This window comes from Suricata suricatta, chromosome 8, assembly GCF_006229205.1.
Source record: "Suricata suricatta isolate VVHF042 chromosome 8, meerkat_22Aug2017_6uvM2_HiC, whole genome shotgun sequence".
NCBI classification, from domain to species: Eukaryota; Metazoa; Chordata; class Mammalia; order Carnivora; family Herpestidae; genus Suricata; species Suricata suricatta.
In genome coordinates, this window is record NC_043707.1 from 30367751 (window position 1) to 30379444 (window position 11694).

The 11694-nt window shown below is 42.6% G+C and overlaps 1 long non-coding RNA gene across 1 annotated transcript in view; it reads left to right on the forward strand.

The window, feature by feature from the left end:
* Positions 1-6310: 6310 nt before the first annotated feature.
* LOC115300426 overlaps positions 6311-11694 on the forward strand; it is a 14427-nt gene continuing 9043 nt past the window's right edge. Inside the window, exon 1 of the long non-coding RNA XR_003912644.1 lies at positions 6311-6482. This is a non-coding gene — a long non-coding RNA (uncharacterized LOC115300426). The remainder of the gene's footprint in view (positions 6483-11694) is intronic.

Below are 11694 nucleotides of genomic sequence, written 5' to 3' on the forward strand. Positions count from 1 at the left end.
ACTTTAAGATTATACTTCAGGTTGAACTGCAGCACAGAGACAGCCTATAACAATAGAAAAAAACAAAGATAATACATAACAATAAAGAAAAACCCAGCAAACTCAGGGGAAGGGAGTGAATAGATTTCCAGAGTTACTGCACAATTAGATTCAAATGTCCAGTTCTCAACAATGACAGAAATACCAAAGAAACAGGAATGTGGCCTGATCAAAGGGAAAAAATAAGTCACCAGAAATTATCCCTGAAAGTGACCTGGTGGCAGACATACCAGACAAAGACTTTAAAACATCTGCCTTAATGACGCTCAACGAACTATACCAAGAGACAGAGCAAGTCAAGAAAACAACATGCGAACAAAGGGGAAGTACTATAAGGAAACAGAAAACTTCAGAGAAACCAGAAAGAAATTCTGGAGCTAAAAAGTCTGACAATGGAAATGAACACTTCACTACAGGGATTCAAAGCAGATTTGAGCAGGCAGAAGAAAAGAACCAGGGGTGCCTGGGTGGCTCAGTCGGTTAAGCCTCTGGCTTCGGCTCAGGTCAGATCTCATGTTGGTGGGTTCAAGCCCCGCATTAGGCTCTGTGCTGACAGCTAGCTCAGAGCCTGGAGCCAGCTTTCGGTTCTGTGTCTCCTTCTCTCTCTGCCCCTCCCCCTCTCATGCTCTGTCTCTCTCTGTATCAAGAATAAAAAAAAAAAAAAACATTAAAAAAAAAAAAAGAACCAGAAAATAGAGCAATGGAAAATATTGAGGCTGAGGAACGGGAACAAAAAAGATTGAACAAAAGTAACTGGAGCCCAAGACACTTGCAGCGCACCATCAGAAGGACCAACAGATGCCCCGTGGGAATCCCAGAAGGAGAGAGTGAAAGGCGCAGAGAATATTTGAAGAAATAATGGCTGGAAACCTCCCAAATTCGATGAAAGGTATGAATATAAATTTCCAAGAAGTTTTATGAACTTTAAGTAGGATGAACTCAAAGACACCCATACCAAGAGAGGCTGTAATCAAACTTTCAAAAGGCAAAGCTGAGGGTGCCTGGGTGGCTCAGTTGCTGAAGCATCTGACTCTTGATCTCTGCTTTGGTCTTGATCTCAGGGTTGTGAGTTCAAGCCCTGCATGGCAAAGACAAAGAGAGAAATTATTTTAAGTTTATTTATTTTGAGAGAGACAGAGACAGTCTGAGCAGAGGAGGGAAGGGACAGAGAGAGAGAGAGAGAGAGAGAGAGAGAGAGAGAGAGAGACTCGGGGCTCGAGCTCATGAAACCGTGAGATCATGACCTGAGCCAAAATCAAGAGTCGGACACTCAAGCGATTGAGTCACCCAGGCGCCCCCCAAAGAAAGAATCTTGAAAGAAGTGAGAGAGAAGTGACACTTCATCCATGAATGGTCCTCAGTAAGATTGTCAGCAGATTTCTCATCAGAAACTTTGAGGCCATTAGACCAGGGGCTCATGTATTCAAAGAGCCAACAGAATAAAACCATTGACCGAGAATCCTATGTCTGGCAAAACTGTCCTTCAGAAGCGAGGGAGAAACGAAGACATTCCCAGATAAACAGAAGCTGAGAACGCTCATGTCCATCAAACCCACTCTGCAATCAAGAGAGTCCTACAAGGTGAAGTTGAAGATCGCTGGACAGTAACATGAGGGTGTATGGAGAAATAAAGATCTCCATAAATGAAGTGGACAGACTGGCAGTGGTAAGAGCTAGTGATACTGTAACCATGGTTTGTAACTGTACTTTTGGTTTGTTTTCCACACGATTTAAGAGACTGATATATTTTGGGGTGGGGGATGGGTGAAACAGGTGAGGGGGATTAAGAGGACACTTGTCCAGATGAGCACTGAGTAATGTATAGAATTGTGGAACCTCCATATTGCATGCCTGAAATGAATATGACTCTGTATGCTAACGACACTGGACGTTTTTTAAAAAAAGATTTATTTATTTATTTTTGAGAGAGAGAGGAAGAGTGAGTGGAGGAGGGGCAGAGAGAGAGGGGGAGAGAGAGAGAATCCCAAGCAGAGAGAGAATCTCTTATCAGCCTGATGCGGGGCTCAAACTCACAAACTGTGAGATCATGACCTGAGCCGAAGTCGGATGCTTAACTAGCTGAGCCACCCAGGTGCATCTAACTACACTGGAATTTAAAAGAGAGAGAAAGAGATAGAGAGAAAGAGGGAGAGAGAGACTAATATATTAAAAGAAAACAGTGTAGGGGTGGCTCAGTCAGTTGAGCAGCCGACTTCGGCTCAGGTCGTGAGCTCACGGTTTGTGAGTTCTAGCCTCACATCTGGCTCTGTGCTGAGAGCTCAGAGCTGGGAGCCTGCTTCTATTCCATGTCTCTGTCTCTCTCTCTCTGCCCCTCCCCACTTGTGCGTGCGCGCGCGCTCTCTCTCTCTCTCTCTCTCTCTCAAAAATAAACATTAAAAAAATGTTTAAGAAAACATTAGTGTAAGAACTAGTATACTGTAACTTTGGTTTATAACTCCAAATCTTGTTTTCTACATAATACAGAAGACTAATACATTTAAAGGAACTACAAGCTTATGTTTTTTGGCAAACACAAAGTATAAAGATGTAATTTTCTGGGGTGCCTGGGTGGCTCCGTCGGTTAAGCCTCCGACTTCGGCTCAGGTCAGATCTCACGTTCGTGGGTTCGAGCCCCGCGTCAGGCTCTGTGCTGACAGCTAGCTCAGAGGCTGGAGCCTGCTTCCGATTCTGTGTTTCCTTCTCTCTCTGACCCTCCCCCTCCCTTGCTCTGTCTCTCCTGTGTCAAAAATAAATAAAACATTTAAAAAAAAAAAAGATGTAATTTTCTGACATCAGCCTCTGAAAGGGGTAGGGCCAGAGCTGTAAAGAGCAGAATGTTTGCATTTTATTGATGTTAAACTGGCATAAATTCAGATTCGAGTGATATAACTGTAATCCCCATAGTAACCACAAAGAACATAGCTCTAGACTCAACACAAAAGGAAATAAGAAAGAAACGTCATCATTTCAGAAAGAAATTCAACTAAACACCAAAGAAAATGATGATGCAGGAAACGAGAGACACAAAAAAGCTATAGAGCATATAGAAAACAAGTAGCAAAGTGACAGAGGTCTCTCCTCATCAGTAATTACTTTAAATGTAAAGGAATTAAACTCTCCAATCAAAAGACAGAGATAAGCATAATGGATAAAAACACATAATCCAATTATATACTGCTTACAAGAGTCTGACTTTATTTTTTTTGGTTTGTCCCTCTCTCTCAAAATAAATAAGCTTTAAAAAAATAAATCAATTTAAAAATAAAGTTTATATAGAGGTCTTCACTGCATTCAGTAACACATATTGATCTGAACGCATCACCATTATCTCAAGTCTCTGTCCTGGAGCAGCTGCTGGGAGCAGAGAAGGCAAGGGGAACCCATATTTCAAGGACAGAAGGAGGGGGTGAGGAGCCTCCGATCGCTGGGGTCCAGCTCATGGGTCAACCAGCTTTCATGTCTGCTGGATGACATCTCCCGACAGTAACCTGGATAAAATGGACAAATTCCTAGAAACGCAAAATCTAACAGCATCACATTGTGAAGAAATAGAAACTTTTAATACACCTGTAACTAGTAAGGGGATTAAATCAGTAGTTACAAATCTCCCCACAAAGAAAATTCTGGACCCAATGGCATCACCAGTCAATTCTTCCAAACAGTGAAAGGAGACCCAATACCAATCTTTCTCAAAGTTTTCCCAGAAATTGAAGCAGCGGGAAATACTTCCTTACCTATTGTATGAAGCCCGCGTTAATCACCGCATCCCAAAGCCAGACAAAGACTCTACAGGAAAACTATACAGCAACATCTCTTATGAGCTTTAATGCAAAAAGCTCCATCAAAATACTAGCCAGCCAAATTTGGCAGCCTATTAAAGGAATCATAAGCCATGGCCATGTAGGATTTATTCCTGGAATCACACAGATGTGTCAACAAAATCGACCTGTGTAATATTTTACAAGAGCAAAATGAAAAACACAAAAATTACATGATCATCTCAGCTGATCACTGGACTGAATTATACCACCAGCGTTCCTGGGTCTCTAGCTTACACAGGGCCAGATGTGGGATTTCTGGGCCGCCATGGCTGCATGAACCAATTCCAATAATAAATTTCCTCTTCATCTCTATCTCTACCTATAAGTATATCTATATATCTATATCTGACTTATCTAATATCCTACTGCCTCTTTCCCCCTGGAGAACCCTGAATGTTGCAGCACCCTCTGATTGCCGTTCCCCTTAAGAATTATTGAAATCTTCCTGGTTCTTCGTATGTGGAGTAATTTTGGATTTTATCCTGGAATTCTGCGTATTATGTTATGAAACATTGGGTCCTCTTCAAATCTTCTGATAACTATTGATTTTTTTTTTTAAAGAAGGACATCATCGTGGCTAGGTTCAGACCCCAAGCTGGCATCTTCCTCCTTTGAGCTAGGATTCCAAAGCAAATTCCGTTGGGAAACCCTTTGCCATGCTGTTTTGGTCCTCAGTATGTGGTCTACACTAGATGCTGAAAAGCTGCATCCCACAAGCAAATCCAGCCTGTGGGTTGTTTTTGGAATAGCCTACAAGATAAAACTGGTTTTTATATTTGTAGGAGAGAGAGAGAGAGAGAGAGAGAGAGAGAGAGAGAGAGAGAGAATGAGAGAGGAACGAAGGAAGGCAGGAAGGCAGGAAGGAAGGAAGGGAGGGAGGAAGGGAGGAAAGGTGAAATGAAAGATGGACTATGTGACAAGGAACATATGTTACTGACAAAACCTAAAATATTCACTCTCTGGCCCTTTACAGAGAAAGTGGTCTCGCCTCAGTTCTCCAAGCCTCTGCTAGGCTGTTTCACGTTAGTTCCACGGACGCACAACTCAAGCCTTGGGACTTCGTACACACATTGAAAGAATCCTTTTTCCCAGCCTTGTCCTCTCCAAACGTCCCCTATGCTCTCCGAATCCCCAAGGCCCCCCGTTTTCCTGGTTCTCTCCCCCAGAAAGTGAGGGTTTGGGGGAAGTTACGATGGTGGAGAGGGAGGGGCACTGGGATTGCCCTTGTCCCTCAGCACAGCTGTGTTGAGGTCAGAACGCTTGGAACACCCAGGACCTCCGGCTGCAGAGGTAGACCTCCACTGGGGGAGGGCGACGGCGGGACAGAGGTGCGTGTGTGCGAGCGGGGGGAGATCAAGCAGCACAGGCTCTCTGTGGGGAGACAAGAGGGAGAGAACGAGAGGCTGTGGAATTGGGGTACTGGTCCTCTCCAGACCAGGGACTGGGGGATGAGAAATATGGAGAACACCAGTCCCTCTTTGCCAACAGCTTCAGGAGCTGAAGATTGGAGTTTCCCAAAGTGCAAGGCTTTCTCTGGCCCAGAGCCTGGGGGGAAGGGGTGCTGACCCCAGGGTGCAGAAGCAATCTTGGCAGAGTGCTGGGAGAGAACAGCCCCCTTTCTGGAGCACTGTGGGAAGAGGGTTTATTACCCCACCTCCACCCCCGACACACACACAAGGACAAAAGACCCTGAAGCACCCGGCAGATGCCCTTTGTCCGCTTGGTGGGGTGGTGCTGCTCCAGAACAGAATCTCTGAGGTGCAGGTGCCCCTTAAGACATCGGGTTTGGGGGGCACCTGGGTGGCTCAGTCAGTTGAGCATTGGACTTTGGCCCAGGTCATGATCCTCCAGTTCGTGAGTTCAAGCCCCACATGAAGCCTACTGCTCTCAGTGCAGAGCCTGCTTTGGATGGATCTCCTCTCCCCCCTCTGTCCCTCCCCTGCTCACGCTCTTCCTCTCTCTGTTAAAATTAAAGAAACATTAGGAGCACCTGGGCGGCTCAGTCGGTTGAGTGCCTGGCTTTGGCTCAGGTCATGATCTCACGGTTCGTGGGTTCGAGACCTGCGTCGGGCTCTGCACTGACAGGTAGCTCAGAGCCTGGAGCCTGCTTCAGATTCTGTATCTCCCTCTCTCTTTGGCCCTCCCCTGCTTGTGCTGTCTCTGTCTCTCAAAAATAAATAAAAGACAGAAAAAAATTTAAAACCAGCATTATCTGTAAAGATATATTTATTTTAAAAATGAAATAAAATTAAAGAAGCATTTAAAAAAAGGACATCAGGTCTTGAATCCCACCCGAGTGCCCAGGAGGCACGGGACACGGAGCAGGACAAGCGGCCGCCCGCACTGCTCTGAGGCCCGCCTCAACAGCGTGGTCTGAGACACCTGGTCCGGGGAGGAGAGACAGGGGTGACACCACGTTCCTCCCGATCACCCGCAGTGTGGGGCTTCAGGGAACAGGACAGCGACCCTCAGTAGAGGCAGGACCGCCAACACCAACCCCGCCCCTCAGCGCCTGGAAACCGTTGATCTGCCGGAGTGGGACTGACACTGACGGAACCCGATGGGTTCTCCTCGGAGCGACGGTCCAAGGCACCAGTAAACGACGGTCCTGTGGTTTTGTAGGTGAGTCTGTTTCTTTCTTTTTATTTTCTCTGTTTTCTTCTCTTTTCTTTTTCTTTCTACCCTCTTCTCCCCCCCCCCCCCGCCCCTTTGGAATCAGGTTCATGGTTTCTGATTTGATTTTTGGCCAATTCTTATTATATATATTTTTTCTTTCATTCTCTGTTTTGTTTGTTTAATCAGCCATTTTTATTCTATTCTTTTTTCATCTTTTCTATGTCTCCTTCTTTATTTTACTTTCTCTCTCTCTGGATTAAGCCTTATAGTGTTTTTGATTCTCTGCTTGGCCTTTTTTTTCTTCCCCTTACATTTTTTCTCTTTGTATGGGATGAGGTTCCACTCCTTTCATTTTTTCCAAAGTGACTTCAATGAACAAATCAAAGCACACCTGTTGGAAGGTCCAAACAATCCACCACTACGAGCAAGGAGGAGCTTAGCTGAGGACTGACCAGTGGGATAGAGAGCCAGATATGCAACAATGGAGTACACACAACACACTCCTAAATGTCCATCACCTGATGAGTGGATCAAGAAGATGTGGTGTATATATATACAATGGAGTATCACATGGCAATGAGAAAGAATGAAATCTGGCCATTTGTAGCAAAGTGGACAGACCTCGAGGCTGTCATGCTAAGCGAAATAAATCAGGCAGAGAAGGACAGATACCATATGTTTGCACTCATAGGTCTAACAGGAGAATAGGAGAAACTTAATGGAGGACCAGGGGGAGGGGAAGAGGGAAAGAGAGTTGGGGAGAGACAGGGATGCAAAACTTGAGAGACTATTGAATGCTGAAAATGAACTGAGGGTTGACGGGAAAGGGGGAGGGGGGAAAAGAGGTGGTGGTGATGGAGGAGGACACTTGTGGGGAAGAGCACTGGGTGTTGTATGGAAACCAATTTGACAATAAACTATTTAAAAATAAATAAATATATAAATGAACATTAAAAAAAAAAAAGCAACACACTCCAAAAACACTTCCCAGAGTGCCCGTCCCTGGATGGTGTGTGACTCTATTTTACTATGGGAGTACTCGCAGGTGCAGGACACAGAACAGGCTGTTAAAACATGTAAAAGACAGACACCTAGTCATGATGAGTTAAGAAACGCTATAAGGGAGATGCAAGATAAATTAGATACAGTGACAGTGAGGATGGAGGAAGTAGAGGAGAAAATAGGTGAAATAGATGAAATTATGGGAAATGGTCAAGCTGAAAAAAAGAGGGAAAGGAAGTTACTAGACCATGAGGGGAGAATTAGAGACCTAAGTGATTCAATGAAATGAAACAGTTTCCATACCATAGGAGTTCTAGAAGAAGAATAGAGAGAATGGGGCAGAAGGTTTGCTTGAACAAATTATAGCTGAGAACCTTCCCCAATCTGAGGAAGGAAACAGGCATCCAAGTCCAAGAAGTACAGAGAACCCCCTTCAAAATAAACAAAAACAGGCCAATGTCATGATACAGTATACTGAAATTGGCAAAATACAAAGATAAAGAGAGAATTCTGAAAGCAGCTAGGGACAAACGGGCCTTAACCTGCAAGGGTAGACACCTAAGGGTGGTAGCAGAACTGTCCACTGAGACTTGGCGGTCAGAGGGAGTGGCAGGAAATATTCAGTGTTCTGAATAAATGAATGAGAGGATAGGAAAATGAATAGGAAAAATATGCATCCAAGAATCCTTTATCCAGCAAGGCTGTCATTCAGAACAGGAGAGATAAAGTCTCTTCCAGACAAACAAAATCTAAAGCTAAAAGAGATGTCACCACAAACACAAGACCTACAGATAACACAATGACACTAAATTCATATCTCTCAATAATCACTCTAAATGTAAACGGACTAAATTCCCCAATCAAAAGACATAGGGTATCAGAATGGATAAAACACCAGAATCCATATATATGCTGCCTACAAGAGACTCATTTTAGGCCTGAGGAACCTGCAGATTGAAAGTGAGGGGACGGAGGACCATCTATCATGCTACTGGATGTCAAAAGCTGGAGTAGCCATACTTCTATCAGACAAACTACATTTTAAAACAAAGACTGTAACAAGAGATGAAGAAGGACATTACATCATAATTAAGGGGTCTATCCACCAAGAAGAGCTAACAATTGTAAATGTTTATGCACCCAATGTAAAACACCCAAATATATAAATCAATTAATCACAAACATAAATAAATGCATAGACAATACCATGATTATAGGGGACTTTAATACTTCCTTTACAGCAATGGGCAGATCGTCTAGGCAGAAAATCAATAAGGAAACAAAAACTCTGAATAACAGACCGACTTAACAGATATTTTCGGAACTTTTCATCCAAAAGCAGCAGAATACACATTCTTCTCGAATGCACATGGAACATTCTCCAAAATAGATCAGACTATGCATATTTTCAGATCACAGTGCTATGAGTCATGAAATCAACCACTAGAAAAATATTGGGAAGCCCCCAAATACCTAGAGGTTAAAGAATATCCTATTAAAGAATGAATAGGTTAACCAGGAAATTAAAGAAGAAATTTAAAAATATATGGAAGCAAATGAAAATGGAAACACAACAGTCCAAAACCTTTGGGACTGCAGCAAAGCAGTTCTAAAAGGGAAATACATTGCAATTCAGGCCTATCTCAAGGAGCAAGAAAGGTCCCAAATATACAACCTAACCTCACAGCTAAAGGAGCTAGAAAGCCGAAAGCTAACAGAGGAAGAGAAATAATAAATATTAGAGCAGAAATAAACAATATAGAACACCCCAATGCAGTAGAATAGATCAATGAATTTAAGAGCTGTTTTTTTGGAAGGAAAAAACAAAATTGATAACCCCCTAGCCAGACTTCTCAAAAAGAAAAGAGAGAGGACTCAAATTGATAAAATCACAATGAAAGAGGAGAGATCACAATCAACACCACAGAAATACAAACAATTATCAGGGAATACTATGAAAAATTATACGCCAATGAACTGGACAATCTGGAAGAAATGGACAGATCCCTAGACACCCACACACTACCAAAACTCACACAGGAAGAAATAAAAAATTTGAACAGACCCATAACCAGCAAATGGAATCAGTTATCAAAAATCTCCCAACAAATAAGAGTTCTGGGCCAGAAGGAATTCTACCAGACATTTAAAGCAGGGTTAATACTTAATTAAGTTAATACTTAACTTCTCAACCTGTTCCAAAAATATATAAATGGAAGGAAAGCTTCTAGACTCATTCTATGAAGCCAGCATTACCCTGATTCCCAAACCAGACAAAGACCCCACTAAAAAGGAGAATTACAGGCCAATATCCCTGATGAACCTGGATGCAAAAATTCTTGGCAAGATACTAGCAAATCAATTCAACAATATATTAAAAGAATGATTCACCATGATCAAGTGGGATTCATTCCTGGGCTGCAGGGTTGGTTCAATGTTCACAAATCAGTCAATGTGATACATCACATTAATAGAAGAAAGGATAAGAACCATTTGATCCTGTCAATAGGTGCAGAAAAAGAATTTGACGAAATACAACATCCTTTCTTAATAAAACCCTCAAGAAAGTCGGGATAGAAGGAACATACCTTAACAACATAAAAGCCATATATCAAAGGCCCACAGCTTTATCATCCTCAAGGGGGAAAAACTGAGAGCTTCCCCCTGAGAGAAGAGACATGATCAGGGTTAACAGGGATGTCCACTCTCACCACTGTTGTTTAACATAGTGTTGCAAGTCCCCTGTCTGATTGATGTCAGCAGACAACAAAATGAGATTAAAGGCATCCAAATTGGCAAAGAAGAAGTCAAACTTTCACTCCTTGCAGATGACATGATACTCTACATGGAAAACCTGAAAGATTCCTCCAAAAAGCTGCTAGAGCTGATCCATGAATTCAGCAACATCACAAGATATAAAATCAATGTGCATTTCTATACACCAATAATGAAGGGACCAAAAGAGACATCAAATAATTGATCCCATTTACCATTGCACCAAAACCCATTAAATACCTAGAAATAAACCTAACCAAAGAAGTAAAAGACCTGTATGCTGAAAACTATGGAAGCTTCTGAAAGAAATTGAAGACGACACAAAGAGATGGAAAAGCATTCCATGCTTATGGACTGGAAGAACAAACATTGTTAAAGTGTTGATATTACCCAAAGCAGTCTACACAATGCAACCTCAATCAAAATATCATCAGCATTCTTCTCAGAGCAAGAACAAACAATCCTAAAATTTGTATGGAACCACAAAAGACCCCAAAGAGCCAAAGAAATGTTGAAAAAGAAAACCAAAGCTAAAGGCATCACAATCCCGGACTTTAGCCTCTACTACAAAGCTGTGATCATCAAGACAGGATGGTATTGACACAAAAACAGACACATGCACCAATGGAATCGAAGAGAGAACCCAGAATTGGACCCACAAATACATGGTCAACTCATCTTTGACAAAGCAGGAAAGAGTACCCAATGGAATGAAGACCGTCTCTTTAACAAGTGGTGTTGGGAGAACTGGACGACAACAGCAGAAGAATGAAACTGGACCACTTTCTTACGCCACACACAAAATAAATCCAAAATGGAGGAAAGACCTGAATGTGAGACAGGAGACCATCAAAATCCTACAGAAAACAGGCAGCAACCTCTTTGACCTCGGTCCCAGCAACTTACTTGACATGCCTCTGGAGCCAAGGGAAATAAAAGCAAAAATGAACAATTGGGACATTATCAAGATAAAAAGCTTCTGCACAGCAAAGGAAACAACCAACAAAACTAAAAAGCAACTGACGGAATGGGAGAAGATATCTACAAATGACACGGCAGATAAAGGATAAGTATAAAAGAATCTATTAGGAACTTAAACTCAACACCCAAAAAACAAATAATCCAGTGAAGAAATGGGCAGAGGACATGAAGAAATGCTTTTCCAAAGAAGACATCCAGATGGCCTACAGACACATGAAAAGATGCTGGACATCACTCATCATCAGGGAAATACAAATCAAAACCACATTGAGACACCACCTCACACCCGTCAGAGTGGCTAAAGTTAACAACTCAGGAAACAACAGATGCTGGTGAGGACGTGGAGCAAGGAGAATCCTCTTGCACTGTTGGTGGGAATGCAAACTGGGGCACCCACTCTGGAAAACAGTGTGGAGATTCCTCAAAAAATTAAAAATAGAACTACCCTAAGACCCAGCAA